Source organism: Rhinatrema bivittatum, chromosome 1 (assembly GCF_901001135.1).
Source record: "Rhinatrema bivittatum chromosome 1, aRhiBiv1.1, whole genome shotgun sequence".
Lineage (NCBI taxonomy): Eukaryota > Metazoa > Chordata > Amphibia > Gymnophiona > Rhinatrematidae > Rhinatrema > Rhinatrema bivittatum.
The window spans coordinates 732,975,653-732,999,915 of record NC_042615.1 but is presented as its reverse complement, the minus strand read 5'-3'; positions in this window follow the sequence as shown (position 1 = coordinate 732,999,915).

Genomic DNA, 24,263 nt, shown 5'->3' with positions numbered 1-24,263 from the left:
CTACTGCATTCTTCTGTGTGGCTAGGCCGCAACTGAAGTTCCTTCCTCCCGCGGCCTGGAGGCTGTCGCCGAAGCCTTCCTCTTCTGTGGCCCGGAGACCACCCTGAAGCTCCTCTTCCGTGGCATTCCCCAACTTGCTTTGGTTAACAGCTTGTTTGTTCCCAAGTTTCCTGGACATTCAATATCTTACTACTAACCAAAATGTTTTTCTCTCATTCCTCTTTTTTTTTTCTCAGTTGTCTGGTTTCCACGACCCACAGAAGGTGCCTGCATCTAGACCTTCTCCAAGTCCAGTCCATCTGGATCTCACGACCTACAGGAAGCTCCTGCATTCAAATCTCCAAAGCTAGTCCAGTCCTGGAACCATTGTCTGGGTCCTCTTCTGCGGCCTGGAGGCCGCCCCGGAGCTCCTCTTTACGCAGCCTGGAAGCTGCCATCATCTTCTCTCAACAGGCATAACTTTGCCGACAAAGGTAGGGGGGGGGTTTAGATAGGGCCGGGGGGGTGGGTTAGGTAGGGGAAGGGAAGGGAAGGTGCGGGGGGGTGGAAGGAAAGTTCCCTCCGAGGCCGCTCCGAAATCGGAGCGGCCTCGGAGGGAACAGGCAGCGCGCGCTGGGCTCGGCGCGAGCAGGTTGCACAAATGTGCAAGCCCTTGCGTGCGCCAACCCTGGATTTTATAAGATACACGCGGCTACGCGCGGCTACGCGCGTATCTTATAAAATCCAGCATACTTTTGTTTGCGCCTGGTGAGCGAACAAAAGTACGCGCTCGCGTATGTTTTTAAGATCTACCCTAACTGTATTAACCACATCCCTGACAACAAATTCCAGAGCTTCATTGTGCGTGCAGTGAAAAAAAAATGTTCTCCGATTAGTTTTAAATGTGCTACATGCTAATTTCATGGCTATAACAACCCCCATTGTCAATCATGGGAGCTCTTATAGACAGTGCAAGTGGGGCAAAACTCTGCATAGTCTTGCACATCCTGTTTCACTCAGGACCACCAGTAATGGTGGAGCAGTAATTCCAATGTTCTGATGACTTCAAAGTGTCCCGCCAGATGGAGGTCATGGACCCATTTAAACACTTTTTCCCCACAATCATTTGGAGACCACCGTATTCCCCAGGGGGACAAATACAGCAGCTGTGACCACAATTTTCACTAGGTCGGGGGTCCAGGCAGTCTTTGGTCTCAAAAGACTTGGAAAGGTGTCAGCTCATAGATTTTTCTCCACCAGGCAGTACTGAAGTGTGAAATTTAAGTGATTGAAAAACAATAACTATATGGCCTGACAAGTGTTCAATTTCTATGCCTGCATTAGATATTCCAGATTTTTTGGTCAGTGTAGATTCTGATTTGGTGTCTAGCCCCCTCCAACAAATGGTGCCACTCTTTCAGGGCTAACTTTATGGCTAGAATCTCCTGGTCCCCAATAGTATAATTCAATAGTATAATTCTTCTCTACCAGAGTGAATTTCTTAGAAAAGTAAAAGCATGGCATCAGGGACCCTTGATCATTGTGGAGAGAGGACTGCCACTACCCTAAAGACAAAATCATCTATCTCTATGATGAAGAGTTTTAATGGATCCAACTGGCAGAGACAAGGGTCTCTGAGAATCTCTCTTTTGAGATTATGGAAAGCCTGAATGCCTTTGTCAGTCCAGTGTCTGATGTCTGCATACTGATGTCTGCTACCAAAGAAGAGTATCCAGGCACAAACTGGCGGTAGTAGTTTGTAAAGCCTAAGAAGCGTTGCAAGGCCTTAAGTCCTATGTGCTGTGGCTTATCCTGTATGGCCCTTACCTTCTCTGAATCCATCCGTAGCTCATGTTAGGAGACAATGTATACACACATCAAAAGAAGGGGGTATCATCTGAGTTGTTAACCCACGTCTGGATTAACAACTCAGATGAGTATTCGTTTAGTATTTGAGTTATTGATGTACCAATGCGACTTTAAGAGTACGGAGGACATACTATTTTTTGAGTATTTTCGTTTTGGTGCAACACACTTTAAGAATTTTCAAGGATATCAAATGTGCATGTGTGTTTGAGTCAGCTTCAATCTATTGATATAGCATTTTATTTAAAATGAACTCCCTGAGAGTCTGCAAAAACTAAAAAAACTAAATTATTGATTTTTGGAAATAAAGCAAATTGGACCTATTCACCCATACATGAGTTGGACTGATTGCCAAACTCATTGAGTCATAGGTCCTACAAATGAATATGTGTTTGCATATGTGGTTCATGATTCTATTGTGTATGAATTTTGACCAGTGATACCCTCTTCGTTTGATGTGTGTTTACAAGGTTTGAGGGTCCTGGAATACATTTAGTGTTTGGAGCTTATTTTGTAGGAGACAATGTATCCCAGGAAAGGCAGCTTCTTTTGCTCAAATGAATACTTCTCAAGTTTTGCGTACAAGTGTTTTTCACAGAGTTTTTGTATCATATTTCATGTGGTTTCAGTGCTGTGCCAGGGAACATGAGAAAATAAGGATGCTGTCCAGGTATACCACCACATGAGAATACAGGAGGTCTTGAAATACCTCGTTTACCATATTTTGAAAGATGGCTTAAGGTTTAAGGTTTATTGTCATTTATATACCTTTGTCTCAGCATAGCCTTCACAGCGGTTAACATTACACTAAATATATGATAAGAGAAATTACAATCAAATATAAGAATAAAATAGGTAAAGAGATTACAGAAAGATATTGATTATTAAAAGAAAAGCATCTGAAACCATACATATTCAACCAATAAAATACTAAAAGCATTAAATATATACTTCCAGCATTATTTAAAGGTTAAAAATAGAGCCACCTGTATTAAATACATCTCTGTTTCTCATCTTCGCTATAGGCCACATGGAACAACCATGTTTTAAGTTCTGCTTTAAATTTATTTTTTTCCTGCTGCATCCTCAATTGAACTGGTAATGTATTCCACAGTTTTGATCCTGCAATTGATAGCACCCTTTCTCTAACTTGACTAAGATGTGCCGATTTAATGGTGGAAATTGATAAAAGTCCTTTATTAGCTGATCTAAGGCTTCTTTGTGGATTATGCAATTGCAGTGCAGCATTCAGCCATTCTGTTCTTTCTCCATAAATTATAGTGTGTATTATGCATGCCGCTTTGTAGCATATTCTAAAATTTACAGGTAGCCAATGTAATGCTATCAATGTTGGAGTGATGTGCTCAAATTTATTTTTTCCTGTCAGGATTCGAGCTGCGGTATTCTGGAAAACTTGTAAAGGTCTAATAGTGGACTGAGGTAGACCAAGCAGCAAGGTATTACAATAGTCTAGGTTGGCAAACAATAAGGCCTGAAGAACTGATCTGAAGTCAGGAGGTTCCAACAAAGGTTACAGCCTTCTTAAGGTTAATAATTTAAAATAATCATTTCTTAACTTCATCACAATATGTTTTCTCATATGGTGGGGGCATTACAAATATTCATAGTGGCCATCGTGAGGGTTAAAGGCCGTCTTCCACTCATCACCTTCCCAGTTGCATATGAGATTGTAGGCACCACTGAGGTCTAGCTTGGTGAAGATTTATGCTCCCATGCAGGCAGTTGAATAGTTTGGTGAGGAGGCATAGTGGGTATCAGTTCTTCCACGTGATGGCATTGAGGCTTCGGTAATATATACATGGCCTTAGCAAGCCATCCTTCTTCCCAATGAAGAATCATTCCACACTGGCTGGTGAAGAGGATGGGCAGATGAAACCCTGTTCCAGATTCTTCTGGATTTAGGTAAACATAGCTTCATTCTCAGAGACAGAGAAGGGATAAACATGATCTCTGGGAGGCATCTTGCCCAGGAGCAAATCGATTGGACAATCGCACAGCTGATTGTTTGCTGAATACATCAGCATATGCCATATATGAGGCAGGAGGCCCAGCAGAATTGAGGTAATCATCCTGGTAACTATAACCAGCAGGTGGACATGGAAAAGGCAGAGTTCCTAACAAGAGGGTCCCCATCGGGCTATCTGTAGCATTCCCCAGTGTAATCCCAAAATGAAGGGTTTGATGGCCCTGGGTAGGATGTAGAAGGAGATGGTTTCCTGGAGGAGAAGCCCTGTCCTAAGATTCAACAGAAAGGTGGTGAGAGTGAGACATCCTGGTAGGGATTCACCAATTCCGGAGGAGATGGTAATTGCCGTAGATAGTCTGGTAGCAGGTAGAGATGTGAATCGTGTCCTCGATCGTCTTAACGATCGATTTCGGCTGGGAGGGGGAGGGAATCGTATTGTTGCCATTTGGGTTTTAAAAATATCGTGAAAAATCGTTAAAATCGTGAGCCAACCCCCTAAAACCCACCCCCGACCCGTTAAATTAAATCCCCCACCCTCCCGAACCCCCCCCAAATGCTTTAAATTACCTGGTGGTCCAGAACGGCGGTGGTCCGGAATGGTCCCCTCAATTGAATCCTTTTGTCTTCAGCCGGCGCCATTTTGCAAAATGGCCGCCGCAAATGGCGGCGGCCATAGACAAAAACGATTAGACGCAGGAGGTCGTTCCGGACTCCCGCTGGACTTTTGGCAAGTCTTGTGGGGGTCAGGAGGCCCCCCAAGCTGGCCAAAAGTTTCTGGGAGTCCAGCGGGGTTCAGGAAGCAATTTCTTGCCGCGAATCGTTTTCCGTACGGAAAATGGCGCCGGCAGGAGATCGACTGCATGAGGTCATTCAGCGGCGGTCCGGAACCCCCACTGAACGACCTCCTGCAGTCGATCTCCTGCCGGCGCCATTTTCCGTACGGAAAACGATTTGCGGCAAGAAATCGCTTCCTGAACCCCGCTGGACTCCCAGAAACTTTTGGCCAGCTTGGGGGGGCCTCCTGACCCTCACAAGACTTGCCAAAAGTCCAGCGGGGGTCCGAAATGACCTCCTGCGTCGAATCGTTTTTGTCTATGGCCGCCGCCATTTTGCGGCGGCCATTTTGCAAAATGGCGCCGGCTGAAGACAAAAGGATTCAATTGAGGGGGCCGTTCCGGACTGCCGCCGTTCTGGACCCCCGCTGGATCCCCAGGTAATTTAAAGCATTTGGGGGGGGGGGGGTTCGGGGGGGTGGGGGATTTAATTTAAAGGGTCGGGGGTGGGTTTTAGGGGGTTTTAGTGTGCCGGTTTTCCTGCCCTCCCCCTTCCCCCGATTTACGATTTTTTAACGATAAATCGGGGGAATTGGTATTGTATCGTGGCCCTAACAATTTTTGACGATTTAAAATATATCGGACGATATTTTAAATCGACAAAAAACGATTCACATCCCTAGTAGCAGGTAGGTTGTGTTGGCAAACAAAATCCTCCATGATGAAGTTGCCACACACTAAAGAATCAAGAAAGGCCTCAGTGTGGCCCACAGAGTCTCCAGAGAATAGGCAAACTCGCACAAGCATTTGAGGAGAGATAGCAGCTCATCCTAGAGTTTCCTTCCTCAACCAACCATAGGCTCTATAGTTTCCCACTTTTTCCAAGGCAATGGCTGGTGAAATGTCTCTGTTCTGCAAATTAAAGGCATAGATTAAGCCATCTTCACCTCTGTTTCTCCTCTTTGGTGAGGCAGGCTCTACCCAACTGCATAGGTTCCTCTGGAAGTAAGGCGACCAGAGTGTCTGGTGTGGGAATAAGAGGTCACTGGAATTTGGGAGCCAATTGGAGGGTTCAGCAGAAGGTCTCTCTCTCCTAGGCTCATACCTAGAACTGGAGATCTACCTTTATGGCAATGAAAATGAGATCTTCCAGTGAGGGTGGTGTTCTGTTTACTGCTCACAGGAAGGTCATGTGAGCAGCTTCACTCACTCTGATGCTGCCAGCTGAAAACTGCTGCCCCACGTAATAGGGAAATGCTGCTTCTCCTGCTCCCCCCCTAAGCATGTACACATACTCTTGGCACCTTCTGATGTCACGCAGCTGGGTATTTAAATCTCAGCAAAAGTCGACTGTTAGTTTCAGTTCTTGTTCTAGTCTTCAATGTTGCATCAGCTGGCTGCGGAGCCTATGACTGGCCTTTCTCAACTGGCATTATGCCACCACAGAGGGGGTGGGCACTGGCTTCCCAGCGGTCAGGGGGTTAGCCCGGTGCAGCTGTCCTCTTCATGGCCCTGCTTGCTGCCGGTGTGCTTCGGAACGTAGCAGAGATGCCGCCGCCATCTACTCGTCGCATCTGGGCCCCCTAGGCGCGCACAACTCTCTAGTTTATTTAAAGGGCCCGTGGCAGACAAGGGCTGCCGGCCCTTTCTGATGATGTCATTGGACGGGGACTATTTAGGACAGGCTCTGACAGTCAGAGCCTGCCTTGGATGCAGGTCTCCATGCTTCCTGTCATTCCATTTCCAGTACCTATTCCTGTTCCAATTCCAGTTCCAGTACCTGCTCCAGCTTCTGTTGCTGTTCTAAGCTCCTGCTTCTCCTATGCTTCGGATGGATCTTCTTGGCTTTGACCTCTTGCTTGGACTTCACCTTGTCTCCAGCCGCCTGCCCTGACTCTCTGCTTGGATCTGACCTTGTCTCCAACTGCCTGCCCTGACTCTCTGCTTGGACCTGACCTTGTCTCCAGCCGCCTGCCTCGACTCTTGTGTGTTCCAGACTTCGGATCCTATCTCTCCCATTTGGGACCCTTCATCTCCGTTGCTTCCTGGCGTCCTGCCTCTCTCCAGGATCAACCACATGGAGGCCCACCTAAGTCCAGCTGGCCCCCGGTAGCCAAGGGCCCAACCTGTGGGGAAGAAGGCCTGATATTGGCAAAGCTCCAGTTGGTCTCCGCTTCCTGCTTGGCCTCGCCTCCTGACAGTAGGGACCCATGGGGTTTCCCAAATGGGTGGCACCAACACCGCCTTGGGCCAAGGGTTTATCTCCGCAACATTAAAGTCTTGTTCTAGTCTTCAAGTCTGCCAGTCTTCAGCCTTGCACCTCATCTATCTTCAACTTCAGCCTTGCTCCATGTCTGCCTTCAGCTTTAGCCTCAGCCTTGCTCCACATCCATCTTCAGCTTCAGCCTCAGCCTTACCTGGTCTTTAGCTTTGTCCAGCCCTTTGTATCTGACTGTAGTAACATCCTTCTGGACTTATCATAGACTGGCTCATGCAAAGACTCATTTTCCCACTGTCGGCGCAGACGTTAGTGTTCTGCCCATGAGAATGCATCAATTGTACCATAGCAAGAGGGAGCTCATGCTCACGTCATTCACAACAGGTTGCTGAGGCCATGACATTGGTGAGCATGTCCCCATGATGATCCATTGCTGTGTTGGCCACCCAGATATAGGAACAAAAGACTGAATGGAATAGTCTCCTGAACAGGTTCATGCAACAGGCCCAGCAGCAACTTGATCAAATACATGGATTACTACAGATCTTGTCTCAGCACTTAGATGTGATATAAGCCCAATGTCTGGCCTCAGTCTCAGTACCAGCTCTGGTGAACCTTGTACCAGCACCCATGATACAGCTTCCACCACCTCCAAAGTATAGTGGGGGCCTCAAGAGGTGCAGAGGGTTCCTAATTGAATGCAAGATGCATTTTAAGTTACAGCCGGCAAGATTTTTTCCTTATAAATGTCAACATTAATTATATCCTTTCCTTGTTGGATGTTTCCACTCCCACCTGTGTTGCATCGGACGTGGACCCTTTGGCCGAGATGTGGTTGACACAACCCATAGGTAAGGACCTACAGGTCCCCACCGTCAGCAGGTGGAGTGGGCTGAAGCTAGAGGCCAATGGAGCTTCACCTATACCAGCTCTCGTTCCCCTCAGGTTGAGCCTTTGGGTACCGGGGCCAGCAGGACTTAGGTGGGCCTCGAAGTTAGTTAGAGATGAGAAGTGATTCAGCCCAGAGACAGCAGCTGGTAGATGGTGTAGTCCTACCCTGGACTGGATTTGGCACTGGAACTCAGGTGCCAAAGGAACAAGGAGTAACTGGAGGCGCTCAAGCAATGAAATGCCTAAGCCTTGTAAATCCACATCCAGAGGATAGGTGTGAGAAGGCGTCACTGACAGGCTAGGATCAGAGCCTACGGCAAGTGGAAGTCATGGCAAGCAACGTAGAACTCTAGACACAGAGAGGTCTGTAGCATAGTTTTTCAAGGCAATGGTTGGGGCATGGAAAAGGCAGGCATAGTCAATCAAAGCAATGGTCAGGGCATGGAGAAGGCAGGCGTAGTCAGATGTAGCAGAGGCCGGGACGTGGAGAAGTAGAAGAGTGGTCAGGTGTAGCAGAGGTCTGGGGCTGGAGAGATGCTGAAGACTAGTCAGACATAGCGGAGGTCCGGGGCTGGAGAGAAGCTGAAGAGTAGTCAAGCATAGCGGAGGTCTGGGGCTAGAGAGAAGCTGAAGAGTAGTCAGGCGTAGTGGAGGTCTGGGACTGGAGAGGAGCTAAAGAAAAGTCAGGCGTAGCGGTGGTCAAATCCAAAGTGTCAGTCCAACACATAGATGAACAGGAACAAGGAAGACAGGAACCGGGAACCACAGGAATCAGGAACATAATGAAGAGACGATTCTGGGATCAGCAACGAGTACTTGGAGTATGAGGAGACCTGTTGCAAAGGCAATGCTATGGAGCAAGGCCTAGCTTTTATACGCTGAAGAGTCTGACGTCAGCATCCGGGTCCATGGCCAGGTTCCCGCAGCGGGCCCTTTAAAAGAACTAATGATGCACGCGCCTAGGAAGGGGCGTGGTGCTGATGGCAGCGTCTCTCCGCGGGCCATGCAGAGAAGCCCAAAGAACAGGGACATCTTGGCTGGCAACACTGGGTAGTGTTCAGGGCCGGAGACACTGGAGAGAACCCGAGATCGGAGCTGGCAGCCCACCGCCGCCAGTGAAGAGGAGCCAGGAACTGGAGTCCATGTGGAAAGGTGAGAGGACCGCACCGCGGGGCTGCTGCGGGCGGCACGCGTAACAACCTGGGCTTGTCCCTTGTGGGAACAAGATGACCTACTCCTCAGGAAGTTGGATAATTTCACACAACAATTTAGCCTGATCTTTGACCAACCCAGGCATGTCTTGTCTGCTGCCAGAGAACTTATTTGTATTAATCAAGGCACTCAATCAGTCATCTAGTAAGCAGTGGAATTTTGTAAGCTAACTTCTGAACTCAGTTGGGGGTGAAGATAGCCAATCTGCCATTTGTTGACAATTTTTATGCAGGAGAATAAAATTTGAACTTGCAGCTCAAGACCTTTATTCAACTCTAGAAGCATTTATTGCCTTGGCTACTTAAATTGATCTGAGATTTCAGGAACAAGCTCAAGAGAGGAAGAGCTCTCATCAGGCAATTCCCATGGCTCCCAAGTCACTAAGTTGTTCAGATTCCACCCTAATACTACTGAGGTTTATTGCCTTTGAAGAGACTATGCAATTGGGTAACACCCGACATTTGGTCATTGAAAAACAAAAGCAAAGACAGCATAACCTCTGCCTCTGTTGCGAGTGCGGCCTACGAATGGTGTGAGTGTGGAGGCGAGGTCGATAGCTCATGTGAGATCGTGAGCCCCTGGACCCCGGTACAACTCAAGGAGGAGACCCCCAAGGCACACCGTGGGAGGTGAGAGCATGCAAGCATGGGTGGAGCAGGAACAATCAGGACTGGAACTAAGGCAAGGAACTTCAGAGCAGGAACAAAGCAGGACTGGAACTAAGGCAAGGAACTTCAGAGCAGGAACAAGGCAGGGTCAGCCCTCCACTGGACCTACATGCGCCAGTGTGACCTCCGGCCACTTGATAGCCCTTCCGGACCCGCCACTTGGGAATGACGAGTGCATGAGGCCAGACAGAAGCTCAGGCCAGGAACAAAGCTCAGGCCGGAACAAGACTAGACAGGAACTCAGGAACTTGGAAGACTCGGACAAGGATTCAGGTTACTCAGAAGGTCTCAGGCAAAGATTCAGGATTCAGACAAAAGTACTGGGTGAGAACTGCATTGCAGCACGCCATACACAGCTGTCCATGGATGGTTGCAGATCACGCTGAACACGAAGCAGACTCCAAGCGAGGAAGTGGAACTTGAGACTGGAACATGTCGAATATTCAGTAGAGGCCTGCACCAGGGCACACCCTATATAGCAGAGCAGGTTCTGACAGAGTCTTAGGCATGGACAGAAGCAGGCACAAGGAACTCTGAAGACCGGAACAGGATTCAAGACTCAGGATTTGGCTTTAATAACAATGGCCTTCCAGAGACTTGTGCTGCAGGCATGAAGACAGGGCTTGTGCCATGAAGTGCCCTACACAGCCCCCCATGGGGGGGGGGGGGTCATGATAGTGGCACACCAGGAAAGGTGGACACAAGAAACCTGGGAACTGGTTGCAGAGGTGAAGATGAAAACATCAGGACAGGACATCAGGAACACAGAACCTCTGGACATGGAACATGAGAACATCTGGAATATCAGGACATCTGGAACATCAGGAACATAGAACGAATGACGAAGGAGCTCCGACTAGGAACAAGACCAGGAACATCAAGACGAGGAGATCAGGAACATCCAAGAACACGGAATGAAGAACCATCTAGACAAGTGAAGACCACGGAGGACCTTGACCCGAAGAGGAGCACAGACAACAGTGGATTCTGGATCGAAGGCCCCGAGGAACTGGAAGTGAGCCCTTTTAGAGGGCTGAAGCAGGAATTTAACTGAGGCTGGCTTCCGGTGGGACGGCGGGCTTCTCCCGACGCTGGCCCTTTAAATAAACTGAAGAGGCACGCGCCGGCGCTTAGGAAGAGCCCAGGAGTGGAAGCAGGACTGAGGACAGTGACGTCCCTACCATATGGCGGAGAGAGGTCCTGGCAGCAGCACACAGGCCGCACAGGTGGAGGCAGCACCGGCGGCAGCTTCCAGATGTCAGAGGAAGTCCCAGCTGCGGCTTCCCCTGCCGGAGGTGGAGTCAGCAGCAGTGGCTCTCCTGACGCATAGAGAAAGGTCCCGGCAGTGGTTAGGCCGTGAAGATGGGCAGCAGTGGTGGCAGCCTCCTACCATAGAGAAGGAAGTCTGCGGCAGCTTGCAGGTCATGAAGAAGGCATCAGCAGCAATCCAAGGCAGCAGCATAGTCCGGGTGCAGCCTGATCGTGAGTGAGAGCCTGCCTGCGGAATGGGGTCCGTGGTCAGAAGCATACAGTCTCTACTGTGCAGCCCAGGAACATTTTGTCAATAAGGACCCAGAGAGACTGGGAAACTCAGAAGAAACAAGTCTAGTTGGAAGGGCAGTTCTTCACCATCCTGCTTCTCCTCCACCATTGATGACACCATTGTTCCTCATCTTCAGGAAATAGTTCAAATAGAAGCTTTAATAGATACCTGAGTCAGGGGCAACTTTATTCAACATTCATTTTTATGCCAATGTGGCTGACCTACACCAGCTTGCTAATCCTCATGTTATTTTTTCCATTTTAGGAAAACCCTTACCCAGTCACATGACCGAAGCCATCTTGCCCATAGATTCTCACCAAGAAAATCTTCAGTTCTATGTGTTACCTAAGGCATCCAGTCCTCTTGTACTTGGACTACCCTGTCTGAGACTCCATCAACTGTCCATCGACTGGAGCATCTTACAGATCAACTACCGGGGCCCATCCTGCCAGGAGTATTGTGCCATCTCATCTAAGAACATAAGAACATGCCATACTGGGTCAGACCAAGGATCCATCAAGTCCAGCATCCTGTTTCCAATAGTGGCCAATCCAGGCCAAAAGAACCTGGCAAGTACCCAAAAACTAAGTCTATTTCATCTTACCGTTGCTAGTAATAGCAGTGGCTATTTTCAAAGTCAACTTAATTAATAGCAGGTAATGGACTTCTCCTCCAAGAACTTATCCAATCCTTTTTTAAACACAGCTATACTAACTGCACTAACCACATCCTCTGGCAACAAATTCCAGAGTTTAATTGTGCTTTGAGTGAAGAAGAACTTTCTCCAATTAGTTTTAAATGTGCCACATGCTAACTTCATGGAGTGGCCCCCTAGTCTTTCTATTATCTGACAGACTAAATAACCGATTCACATCTACCCGTTCTAGACCTCTCATGATTTTAAACACCTCTATCATATCCCCCCTCAGCCGTCTCTTCTCCAAGCTGAACAGCCCTAACCTCTTCAGCCTTTCCTCTTAGGGGAGCTGTTCCATTCCCCTTATCATTTTGGTCATCCTTCTCTGTACCTTCTCCATCGCAATTATATCTTTTTTGAGATGCGGCAACCAGAATTGTACACAGTATTCAAGGTGGGGTTACACCATGGAGCGATACAGAGGCATTATGACATTTTCTGTTTTATTCACCATTCCCTTTCTAATAATTCCCAGCATTCTGTTTACTTTTTTGACTGCCGCAGCACGCTGAACCGACAATTTCAATGTGTTATCCACTATGATGCCTAGATCTCTTTCTTGGGTGGTAGCACCTAATATGGAACCTAACATTGTGTAACTATAGCATGGGTTATTTTTCCCTATATGCATCACCTTGCACTTATCCACATTAAATTTCATCTGCCATTTCGATGCCCAATTTTCCAGTCTCATAAGGTCATTCTGCAATTTATCACAATCTGCTTGTGATTTAACTACTCTGAACAATTTTGTATCATCTGAAAATTTGATTACCTCACTCGTCGTATTTCTTTCCAGAACATTTATAAATATATTGAAAAGTAAGGGTCCCAATACAGATCCCTGAGGCACTCCACTGCCCACACTCATCCACTGAGAAAATTGTCCATTTAATCCTATTCTCTGTTTCCTGTCTTTTAGCCAATTTGTAATCCACGAAAGGGCATCACCACCTATACCATGACTTTTTACTTTTCCTACAAGCCTCTCATGAGGAACTTTGTCAACTGCCTTCTGAAAATCCAAGTACACTACATCTACCAGTTCACCTTTATCCACATGTTTAATAACTCCTTCAAAAATGCAGATTTGTGAGGCAAGACTTGCCTTGGGTAAAGCTATGCTGACTTTGTTCCATTAAACCATGTCTTTCTATATGTTCTGTGATTTTGATGCTTAGAACACTTTCCATTATTTTACCTGGCACTGAAGTCAGGCTAACCGGTCTGTAATTTCCTGGATCGCCCCTGGAGCCCTTTTTAAATATTGGGGTTATATTAGTTATCCTCCAGTCTTCAGGTACAATGGATGATTTTAATGATAGGTTACAAATTTTTACTACTAGGTCTGAAATTTCATTTTTTAGTTCCTTCAGAACCCTGGGGTGTATACCATCCAGTCCAGGTGATTTACTACTCTTCAGTTTATCAATCAGGCCTACCACATCTTCTAGATGATGATTTGCTTCAGTCCCTCGGAATCATTATCCATGAAAGCTTTCTCCAGAATGGGTATCTCCACAACATACTCTTTACTAAACACTGAAGCAAAGAAATCATTTCATCTTTCCGTGATGGCCTTATCTTCTCTAAGTGCCCCTTTAATCCCTCGATCATCTAACTGTCCAACTGACTCCCTCACAGGCTTTCTGCTTCGGATATATTTTAAAAAGTTTTTATTGTGATTTTTTGCCTCTTCGGCCAACTTCTTTTCAAATTCTCTCTTAGTCTGTCTTATCAATGTCTTACATTTAATTTGCCAATGCTTATGCATTATCCTATTTTCTTCTGTTGGATCTTTCTTCCAATTTTTGAATGAAGATCTTTTGGCTAAAATAGCTTCTTTCACCTCCCTTTTTAACCATGCCGGTAATCGTTTTGCCTTCTTTCTACCTTTTTTCTAGACTGTGCTTCTAGGATGGTATTTTTTTAACAATTACCATGCCTCTTGCACACTTTTTACCTTTGTAGCTGCTCCTTTCAGTTTCTTTTTTTTTAATTTTTCTCATTTTATCAAAGTTTCCCTTTTGAAAGTTTAGCATGAGAACCATGGATTTGCTTACTGTCCCCCTTCCAGTCATTAATTCAAATTTGATCATATTATGATCACTATTGCCAAGCGGCCCCACCACTGTTACCACTCTCACCAAATCCTGTGCTCCACTGAGAATTAGATGTAAAATTGCTCCCTCTCTTGTCGGTTCCTGGACCAATTGCTCCATAAAAATGTCATTTATTCCATCCATCTCTAGCATGTACCGATGATACATTTACCCAGTCAATACTGGGGTAATTGAAGTATCCCATTATTACCGCACTACCAATTTGGTTAGCTTCCCTAATTTCTCTTAGCATTTCACTATCAGTCTCACCATCTTGACCAGGTGGACGGTAGTATACCCCTATCACTATAGTCTTCCCCAACACACAAGGGATTTCTACCCATAAAGATTCAATTGTGCATTTATTCTCATGCAGGATGTTTATCCTGGCTACTATGTCCCTGAAGGTCTCATCTATATACCTCTCTGTCTGCCTCAGTTCTCTGGGTGCTCTGCTCAGGACTACATTGCCTGAAGCACTGGATCTGCTACTTTTGTGTGCATCCTGTTCCAGCTTATGTTTTGAGGCACAACCAGGGGCCCTAGCATATTGCAATTCTCCTGATCGCCAAAAATCTCTGAAGTGCTTCATTGTGGAGGTAGAAGTCACTACCAAGTCAGCAGGGGCCATTCTCATTCAAGTTATAAGTCTTGCCTTTCCTCTGCCAAAGGATCCTTGTCTGTAGAACAGAACCTGTCTGTGAATACTTCTTCAGTTTAACTTTGAAATATAAAAACCCCTGGACATCATATCGAGATCCCCAAGTTCCCTGAAGATACTGATTAACCTTCAATGCCTCCTCAGAAGCCAAAGAAAAGAGGCTTGGGAAGGGGCCTTAGAGGAGGGGGTGCTATTACATTTACCGCTTGTAGTATAGCCCCAATAATGGCTTCACTGACATCGACACCACCAGCTAAAGACTGCCACCCCACGCTGCTGGGAAATGCCACAGCTCCTGCTCCCTTCCTGGGTGCACACACACAGTGCACACCAAGTTATGACGGTTCTATGGTAGTAACCCATGCTTTCAGTGATCTCTGATGACATCACATGGCTGAGTATTTAAACCCTGGACATGCAATACAGGATTGCCTCAGCATAGGTCACCTGTTGGTCTTCAAGTCTTGTTCCAGTCTTCAGCCTTGCTCCAGTCTTCAGCCTTGCTCCATGTCTGCCTTCAGCATTATCCTCAGCTTTGCTCCATGTCCACCTTCAGCTTTAGCCAAATCCTTGCTCCTCATCTCCCTTTTAGTTTCTGCCTCAGCCTTCCTCCACATCTGCTTTCAGCTTTAGCCTCAGCCTTGCTCCACATCCACCTTCAGCTTCAGCCTTAGCCTTGCTCCATGTCTGCTCAAGCTTCAGCCTCAGTTTTGTCTGGTCTCTAGCCTTGTCCGACTCTTTGGATCTGACCATAGTCACAGCCTCCTGGACTTATCATAGCCTGACTCATGCAAAGACTCCTTCACTTGCTGCTAGCTCATACCTTAGGGCTCTGCCCATGAGGTTGCATCAATTGCACCATGGCAAGAGGGGTTCTGAGTATTTCCTGAAGGTGAGGGACACTGGTGCCATCAATGATAGAGGAGAAGCAGGATGGTAAAGAACTGCCCTTCCAACTACACTTGTTTCTGGTGAATGTCTCAATGGCTTGTAGTACTATTTTAGCTAGCTAATAAATAACAGTTTAATTGGAATTGTCATATTTTAATTTTTGCTGAGATGAAGCCAAGAATTGTGAGTTATTTGAGAAATGTGATAGCGAGAATGATGGAATGAGAAGATGAAGAGATGGAAAGGGAATCACTTTAACACACTTCACATACATTTGTACACTTATTTTGAAATTGAGTTCCCTTTAAATCCTTTATTGTAATTAAAGGAACCTTGTTTTCAAAAGATGAGCATTCCTCTTTCTAGTGTAATAAATCATGTGCTGTATAACCTCCAACCTTTGGGATAATATTCAAAGTATTCCTTCTGTTTTTCTTAAAGGAATATATTTAAATCTCAGAAGTAATTATCTACATTGCAAATAACTACAATTAGGGGACTAAATGTCTATATCCACTATCTGGTATGTGACCAAGAACTACTTTACTATTTGGGAATAAACACAAAGAACTATGGAGTCACTAGGCACAGAGCCACTCCGAGTACTGTACTAGAATGTTGATAAAATAGTTAAGACCCACTAATATATGACTGAGTTTAATTTAATTTTACTTTCCCACACACTTGTACTCCTTTCACAACTAATCTACAATAAATAAGCTGACTCAAATCACCATGAATCGAACAGTATTTAATGTTACTTTAACTACTCTCAATCTTACTTTTTTCAGGAAGATCACACTCATACACTACACACATTCACACTAAAATATGCTTTACTAATTTTCCTTAATCAAAAGTGTGTTTTTGTAACTACATTGGGCCATTTCTGCTTTGAGACTCTCTGACAAAGCTTCTCCTCAGCATTCTAAAACTGTCACAATCTTTTTCTGACAGGAGATATCCAGCATTTAGGCCAAGGGCTGTGCTGGGTTTGGTACTGAGGCCTTGACTCAGCCAGATCTGAAGTTGAGACCTAGGCTGAGCTGGGGCCAGCACCTTCCCCCCTGTGTAAAGCTGCCATGGCTGGCAAGTTCACACCCCAGTCCCCACTTACCCCGTTTCTCAGATCTTGTTTGTAAAAGGGAAGGAGCCATGTGCAGTCACTCCTGACCAGGTCCCAGTTCTTTAAAAATGTTGCCATCTACCGGGAGGATGGAACCAAAGTATCATCACTTCTGGGCCTTACTCTGGTAAAGCATTTTGATGTACAGTCATACATTTCTATGGTCTGTGACCTTAGAAAATCCAGGCCTTAGGTCTTCCAAATGAAATTCAGTGTTACTCAGTCTCCTCACATTGTAGAGCCAGCCTGACTCTGGCCTCTGGATTGTTGAGTGTGCTGTCTGTAATTCGGTTCTCTCAGATGTCTTCTTGTCTGTCACAGGTTTCCTGACTATCTTTAAATGACATAAAACATGTGTTTCCTAATTAGTATTACTCTATCACGTTCCACCCTTCCAAAGATGTACTACTGGTGTTGCTACATGTGGTTTCTTAGTGAAGAAATAAAAAGATAAGCAAAGGACTCTGCTCTGGCAAACAGAGGGAATGAGCAATGCCTTATTCACTGTTGTGGTTTCTTATATTCTCTATTACATTCTTCTCCTTTCTCAGTCTTTCTGTACTTTATTTCTGTGGTTCAGATGAGAAGTGAGTTCCAGGACAGATATATTTTATTCAGAGATATAGGATGAAAATATCTCCCTGTCCTTCCCTTTCTTCTCTGACTCGCACCTTTTTTGTTGTGTCTTTGCTATTCAGATTGTCAGGGCTGACACAGTTTTAATTTATTCTTAATAGTAGCTTTCCTGGCTAGGAATAAGGAGATGTCTCTCTCAAGATAAATGTCCATGATGTCAATTTCTCAAACTGTCCTATGTAATTCACTGTCTTTTCCTCAGGTATTTTCACAATTTAGGCAGGTTTTCCTTTAAGTTAGAAACAGATCCCATTTAGCACTTTCCTTCTGTACAGAGTTTTGCTTTCATTTAAAGTAACGAATACTAACACTAGCCAGCTGGCTGTAATTTCTTTTTCTCTCTCAGTTTACTTGTCCCTCTGTCAGCTTAAATAAGTAGCTGAATGAGTTTAGAAAGTTTATGGCAAATAACTCATAAAGTACACACAATTAAATCAGTGTGATTTTAAAATTATTTTTTTTCACACACTATCTTCTTTCAGCAGTTCTATCTCAATTAAACAGGGGGAAAAAAACCATGCTGCCCAAGTGTATTGACAAGTAGCTGTCTGTCCTTCACCTTACCTGGAGTTCCTAGGATTTAATACTCTCAAAACAATTTCTTCACTCTTAAGCAGGCAGACATTAACAAGTTTGCCTCAATTCCCTCTGTGTTTCACAATACTGAACACAAAAACAGGCCCTATAAAAGGAGCAAAGACATCATAAATCTGCTCTTTTAGGTGCTGCGGGCAGCCAAGGTTGGCCCCTCCTACCTCCGGCCCGGGAATCGGCAGCCGCGCTGTGGCAGGGAGTCGCTCCTGCCGCAGGCCTCTGGCCTTCTCCTCCCTTGCAGTTCTTACTGCAGGCTCGGCGCAGTCCTCCTCGATGGCCAGGAGACTTCCCGATCCTCCTCTTCGCGGCATCGGGCCACAAACCTCTGCTGTCACAGCCCACATCAGGCAGGATGCTCCCTAGATGCCTGGCCATGCCCCCAGAGCCATTCTTAAAGGGCAGGCCACCTTTACTCAGCCCAGCCTCTCAGATGATGTGAGGATTCAGGTACTAATTAAGGAACCCTTCTCTTCCTGATCCTCAACTTGGGTTTTAAGATAGTTCAAGCATCCACAGGAATCTTAATTAGCCTAATTTCAATCTCCATTTCTCTGATTATTTGTATTTAGGCATGCTTCACGAGGCATCCTCAAACTGTGGCATTTCCATAGAGAAAGGAATTGAAGCCAAAATATCACATGACCACCCTTCCTCAGGGCCTACCGTCACCATATGCTTCTTACGCAGATGTATTTTCTAAACGAAAAGCTGAGACCTACCACCCCATCGACCCTTCAATTGCGCTATCAACCTGCTCCCAGGCATCAAGCCTCCCCAAGGACGCACCTATGCCCTTTCATCCTCCGAGACTCAAGCCATGTCACGCTACATCCAGGAAAACCTGGACCGAGGATTCATCCGCAAATCAACCTCACTAGCAGGGGCTGTTTTCTTCTTCGTGGGTAAAAAGGATGGGATACTCCGTCCTTGTATTGACTATCGAGGGTTGAATGCCATAACCCTAAAGGACTGCTACTCACTTCCCTTAATATCGGAACTCTTTGACCGTCTCCAAGGTGCGCGAGTTTTTACCAAATTGGACCTCAGGGGAGCCTATAAACTTAATTCGCAACAAGGAGGGTGACGAGTGGAAGACGGCATTTAACACCAGAGATGGGCATTATGAATATCTAGTTATGCCTTTTGGTCTTTGTAACGCCCCAGCCATATTTCAAAATTTGATGAATGAAATTTTCCTGGACTTATTATATCAGTGCATAGTCGTCTACCTCGATGATATTTTAGTCTTCTCCAAGTCTCTCACTGCTCACTGCCAACACGTCTCCCAGGTATTACAGTGCCTCAGAGGAAATCAACTCTATGCATAACTCAAAAAATGCCTCTTTGAAAAAGAAGCCCTTCACTTTCTGGGCTACATCATTTCCGATCAAGGATTTCGCATGTATCCGCAGAAACTCAAGGCCATTCAAGATTGGCCCCAACTGTCCAGACTGAAATCCCTACAGCAATTTCTAGGTTTCGCTAATTACTTCCGCTCCTTTAGTTCCAACTATGCCTCCATCATGGCACTGCTGACTGCTCTGACCTGTAAAGGCGCTGACCCCAAGCACTGGCCACCTGAGGCTATAACCGCCTTCCATCGCCTCAAGGAAGCATTTCTTCTGGAGCCTTGCCTTTGTATCCCCAACCCACGACATCCGTTTATCGTTGAGGTGGATGCCTCAGCTGAAGGGGTTGGAGCCGTTCTCAGCTAACACTCTGCCAATCAGACATTACATCCCTGCTCTTTCTTCTCCCATCAGTTCTCTCCAGCAGAGCATAACTACGCCGTTGGCGATAAGGAGCTCCTCACCATAAAAATTTCCTTTGAGGAATGGCGTCTTTGGTTAGAGAGTGCACAACACCAGATTACGGTCTACACCAATCATAAGAATTTAGAATATCTGCATTGGGCACAATGACTCAAACCCCCGCAAGCCCGTTGGGCTCTATTCTTTGCCAGATTTGACTTCACGCTACAAAATCGCCCTGCTATCAAGAATTTGAAAGCCGACGCTCTCTTTCGAGCCTTTGACACCACAGACGTGCCCGAGCCTCCAAGCTTCTTCATCGACCCTTCCCGGTTACTCCTGGCAGCTACTACGCCCATTCCACCCGGGAAAACATTCATACCCCTAAGCCTACAAAATCAGGTTTTGGCTTGGGCCCATGACTCCCGCAGCTCAGACACCCAGGACAACACTGGGCTCTCATCGCACTCCATCGATATTACTGGTGACCTGGGGTGCCTAAAGATGTTTGATCCTATGTAGAATCCTTCCACATGTGTGCCCGCCACAAGAACCCCCCAGGAGCACCTCGGGGGTCTGCTCCAACCCCCTTCCAGTTCCCAACAAATCTTGGACACATATCTCGACCGACTTCATCGTTGATTTACCCGCATCCAAAGGCAACACCACTATTTGGCTCATCATCGACCGGTTTTCTAAAATGGCCCATTTTGTGCCATTACCTGGTTTACCTTCGGCACCTCAGCTAGCCCAGCTATTCATACTTCATGTCTTCAGACTGCATGGCCTACCCAAAGTCATTTTATATGATTTTGGAAATCTCTCTGTCAAAAGTTTGACGTCACCTTGCAATATACTTCTGCATATCACCCACAAATCAATGGTCTGGTGGAGAGAACTAACTGGACTCTCAAGCAATTTCTATGCACCTACATTAATAGCAAACAGGATGATTGGGCGGACCTGCTCCCATGGGCCGAGTTTGCCTTCAATTCTCATCCTTCTGCCACCACAGGCTCTTCACCCTTCCAAGTGGTCTACGGCAAGCAACCTCTTCCGCCTCTGCCCATTCCTGTGACCGTTCCATCACAAACGGCACAGTTGTCCACTGAAGAATTACATCACCTTTGGACCTTCACCTGCCAAGCACTGATCAAAGCCAACTAAGCCGCCAAAAGGTTTTCTGACCACCATCGGAGACCTAGTCAACCTCTTAGACCTGGTCAGAAGGTTTGGTTAAGTACATGCTTTATCCGATTGAAGCTGCCATCTAACCGACTTGCTCCTCATTTCATCTGTCCATTCCTGATAATCCACTGCGTAGGAGCAGTAGCCTATGAACTTCAGCTTCCTCCATCCCTCAAAATTCACACCTTTCATGTGTCACTTTTGAAATCTCTGGTATTGACATGGCCATCCAGAATGCCTCCTGAACCATAGCCTCTCTCCTCCGAGGATGACTCCACCTATCAAGTCCGAGAAGTGCTGGATGTCAGAAAACACAGGAAGAGGTGGGAATATCTGCTAGCCTGGGAAGGATTCGGGCCTGAAGAAAATACTTGGGAGCCCCTTGCCAACATTTTTGACAGAGATCTTCTCGCTCAGTTTTATCGAACTCAACCTTCCAAACCAAAACCCCCGGGGAGGCACCTTAAAGAAGAGGGTACCTTTAGGCACAGTGGGTGGCCGCAGTCGTCCCCTCCTACCTCTGGCCCGGGCATTGGCAGCCATGCTGTGGCAGGGAGTCGCTCCTGCCGAAGGCCTCTGTCCTTCTCCTCCCTTGCAGTTCCTACCGTGGGCTTGGCGTAGCCCTCCTCAATGGCCGGGAGGCTTCCTGGTACTTCTCTTCACTGCATCGGGCCACAGACCTCCGCTGCCACAGCCCACATCAGGCAAAATGCTCCCTAGATGCCTGGCTATGCCCCCAGAGCCATTCTTAAAGGGGCAGGCCACCTTTACTCAGTCCAGCCTCTCAGATGATGTCAGGATCCAGGTACTACTTAAGGAACCCTCCTCTTCCTGTTCCTCAACTTGGCAATGAGTCTGCTTGCTTTGGTAAGCCTGCCTGTGCCTCTGGTGGTCTTGTTCCTGCTTCTTGAGTCCTGTTCCTGCCTTTCCGAGCCCTGCCCTCTGAGTCCTGTTCCCTTCCTTCTGTGTCCTGTTCCTGTCATCCCCTCTGCAGCTCCTGGACTGATTCTCTGGCTGCTGACCTCGGACCGGCGATTGACAACTCTCTGGCTTCTGATCTCGGACTGGTGATTGGTGACTCTCTGGCTTCTGACCTCGGACTGGCGATTGGTGACTCTCTGGCTTCTTACCTTGGACCAAACTTCAATGAACCTTCCATCTTCTCAAGGGCCCATCTAAGTCCAGCCAGCCCCACGCACCCAAGGGCTCAACCTGGGGGTAACGGGGCTGGTATTGGTGAAGATCCAGTCGACCCTTGCCTCTGTTCATCCTCGCCTCCCGACGGGGGAACCTGTGGGAGTTTGCTTCCTCAGGTAGTGCCAACTCCCCCTCGGGCAAAGGGTCCACATCTCCTCAGCCCTCACTACAGCTATCTTCTGTATTTAGTCTCTCTCTCCACCTGCAAAAGCTCTCACCAGATAATAGGGGCTGGTAATTTTCATATGCTTCAACATGGAATTCTCTTCAGTCCTAGCTTTAGCAGGACTGATGTAGCAAACTGATAATCAAAATCTGCAGCTCTGCTCCTCTAGCTCTGCTTACTCTACTTCAGTCTCGCACACCCCTTGTAACTGTACAGGGAGAGGATGACAAAAAAACCCAACCCTCACAGTTGATTCCTCACCTCCCTCAAGGCTTCTAAGTTCCCTTGAGTTTCTCTGTTCCTGCCAGCACTGATAACATGATGCTGTTGTTGTTTTTTCTCTGCAGCCTGTCACTGCCTGCACTTAAAGAAACTCATCACACAGTTCCAGAATCTCCTCCAATCTGAGCCACACATACCCACTGAGGAAAGGAAAACATGCCACATCACAGCAATGTTTTTTTCAATCCCAGGACTCAGATCAGTAAAAGAAAATGTTTTCACCCACTTATTTTGTATTTTAATCCCTGGTTACATACCTCCTCGGGATCTAGGAGCTTCCAGACAGAATTTGCCACAGTTGTGACAGTCTCTCCTATCTGTGCAGATTAGGGATGTGAATCGTTTTTCAACGATTAAAATTATCGTCCGATAATGTTTATATCGTCTTAAATCGTTATAGATCACGATACAATAGAAATTCTAACGATTTATCGTTAAAAATCGTTAAATCGTGTTAGTGCGCACTAACTCGAGTTAGTGCGCACTAACTCCCCGTTAGTGCGCACTAACTCGATTTAGTGCGCACTAACTGAAAATGATACAAATAAACACTTTCCAGGTCACTGAAGGTCAGTTAGGAATGAATATGTGTTCCTATTGGCTGGCTGCCCTCTTATCTATTGATATTACCAAGGTTACCACTGAGGTGATGGTTGGGGGGATGGGAAATGGAACCGGAAACTAACGAACACCAACAGAAAATGAAACAAAGTGTTCACACTTCCCAGGTCAGTAAAGGTCACTTAGGAATGAATATGTATGTATGTATTCCTATTGGCTGGCTGTGCTCTTATCTATTGATGTTACCAATATGGTCGGGGGGACGTGAAATGGAAACAGTTGGAAGCTTGACAAAAAAAGTAATGTAATGATCAGCACTCACGTGACTAGAACTTGTTTGTTCATTATTTTTGTTAGCAGGCACCCGAAATGCTAGTGCATGTTGAATTTGCCAATCACTGTGCATTTTAGAAAGGTGGTCCTGGCTGGAACTGTACACAGTTCAAATATATGTAATTGATTGTTGGTAAGTGTATTTTTTAAGTACCCACACTGGCACCAGTATGTTTACTTTTCCTCCTACTTAACTCACTAGCTCAGCTTTGTAAGAAGGGCTTCTCTGCTTGTGTGTTGTTTTTGTTTGGTGTGAGGAGAGCAGAAACATCAGATCTTTATTCAATCTACTACAGTCATCTCTTACAGTGCCCTATCCCTATTAATACCAGGAGTGTTGCGATCTTCCTGCACACAGTGCCCTAACCCTGATACCAGTCCGAGACAGCTCCCTCCCTGCATTACTAGTGAGAGGCTGGCTTCACAGACAGGGGGGAGCTGCCTGACCCTCACTCCTGACTTCCCCCATGTCCCAGCTAGTGAATGGTGTGTGGGTGAGGGGGGGGGGGAGGATGGTGAAGTCTGAGACAGCTCCCTCCCTGCATTACTAGTGAGAGGCCGGCTTCGCAGACAGGGGGGAGCTGCCTGACCCTCACTCCTGACTTCCCCCATGTCCCAGCTAGTGAATGGTGCGTGGGTGAGGGGGGGGGGGGAGGATGGTGAAGTCTGAGACAGCCCCCTCCCTGCATTACTAGTGAGAGGCTGGCTTCACAGACAGGGGGGAGCTGCCTGACCCTCACTCCTGACTTCCCCCATGTCCCAGCTAGTGAATGGTGTGTGGGTGAGGGGGGGGGGGAGGATGGTGAAGTCTGAGACAGCTCCCTCCCTGCATTACTAGTGAGAGGCCGGCTTCGCAGACAGGGGGGAGCTGCCTGACCCTCACTCCTGACTTCCCCCATGTCCCAGCTAGTGAATGGTGCGTGGGTGAGGGGGGGGGGGGA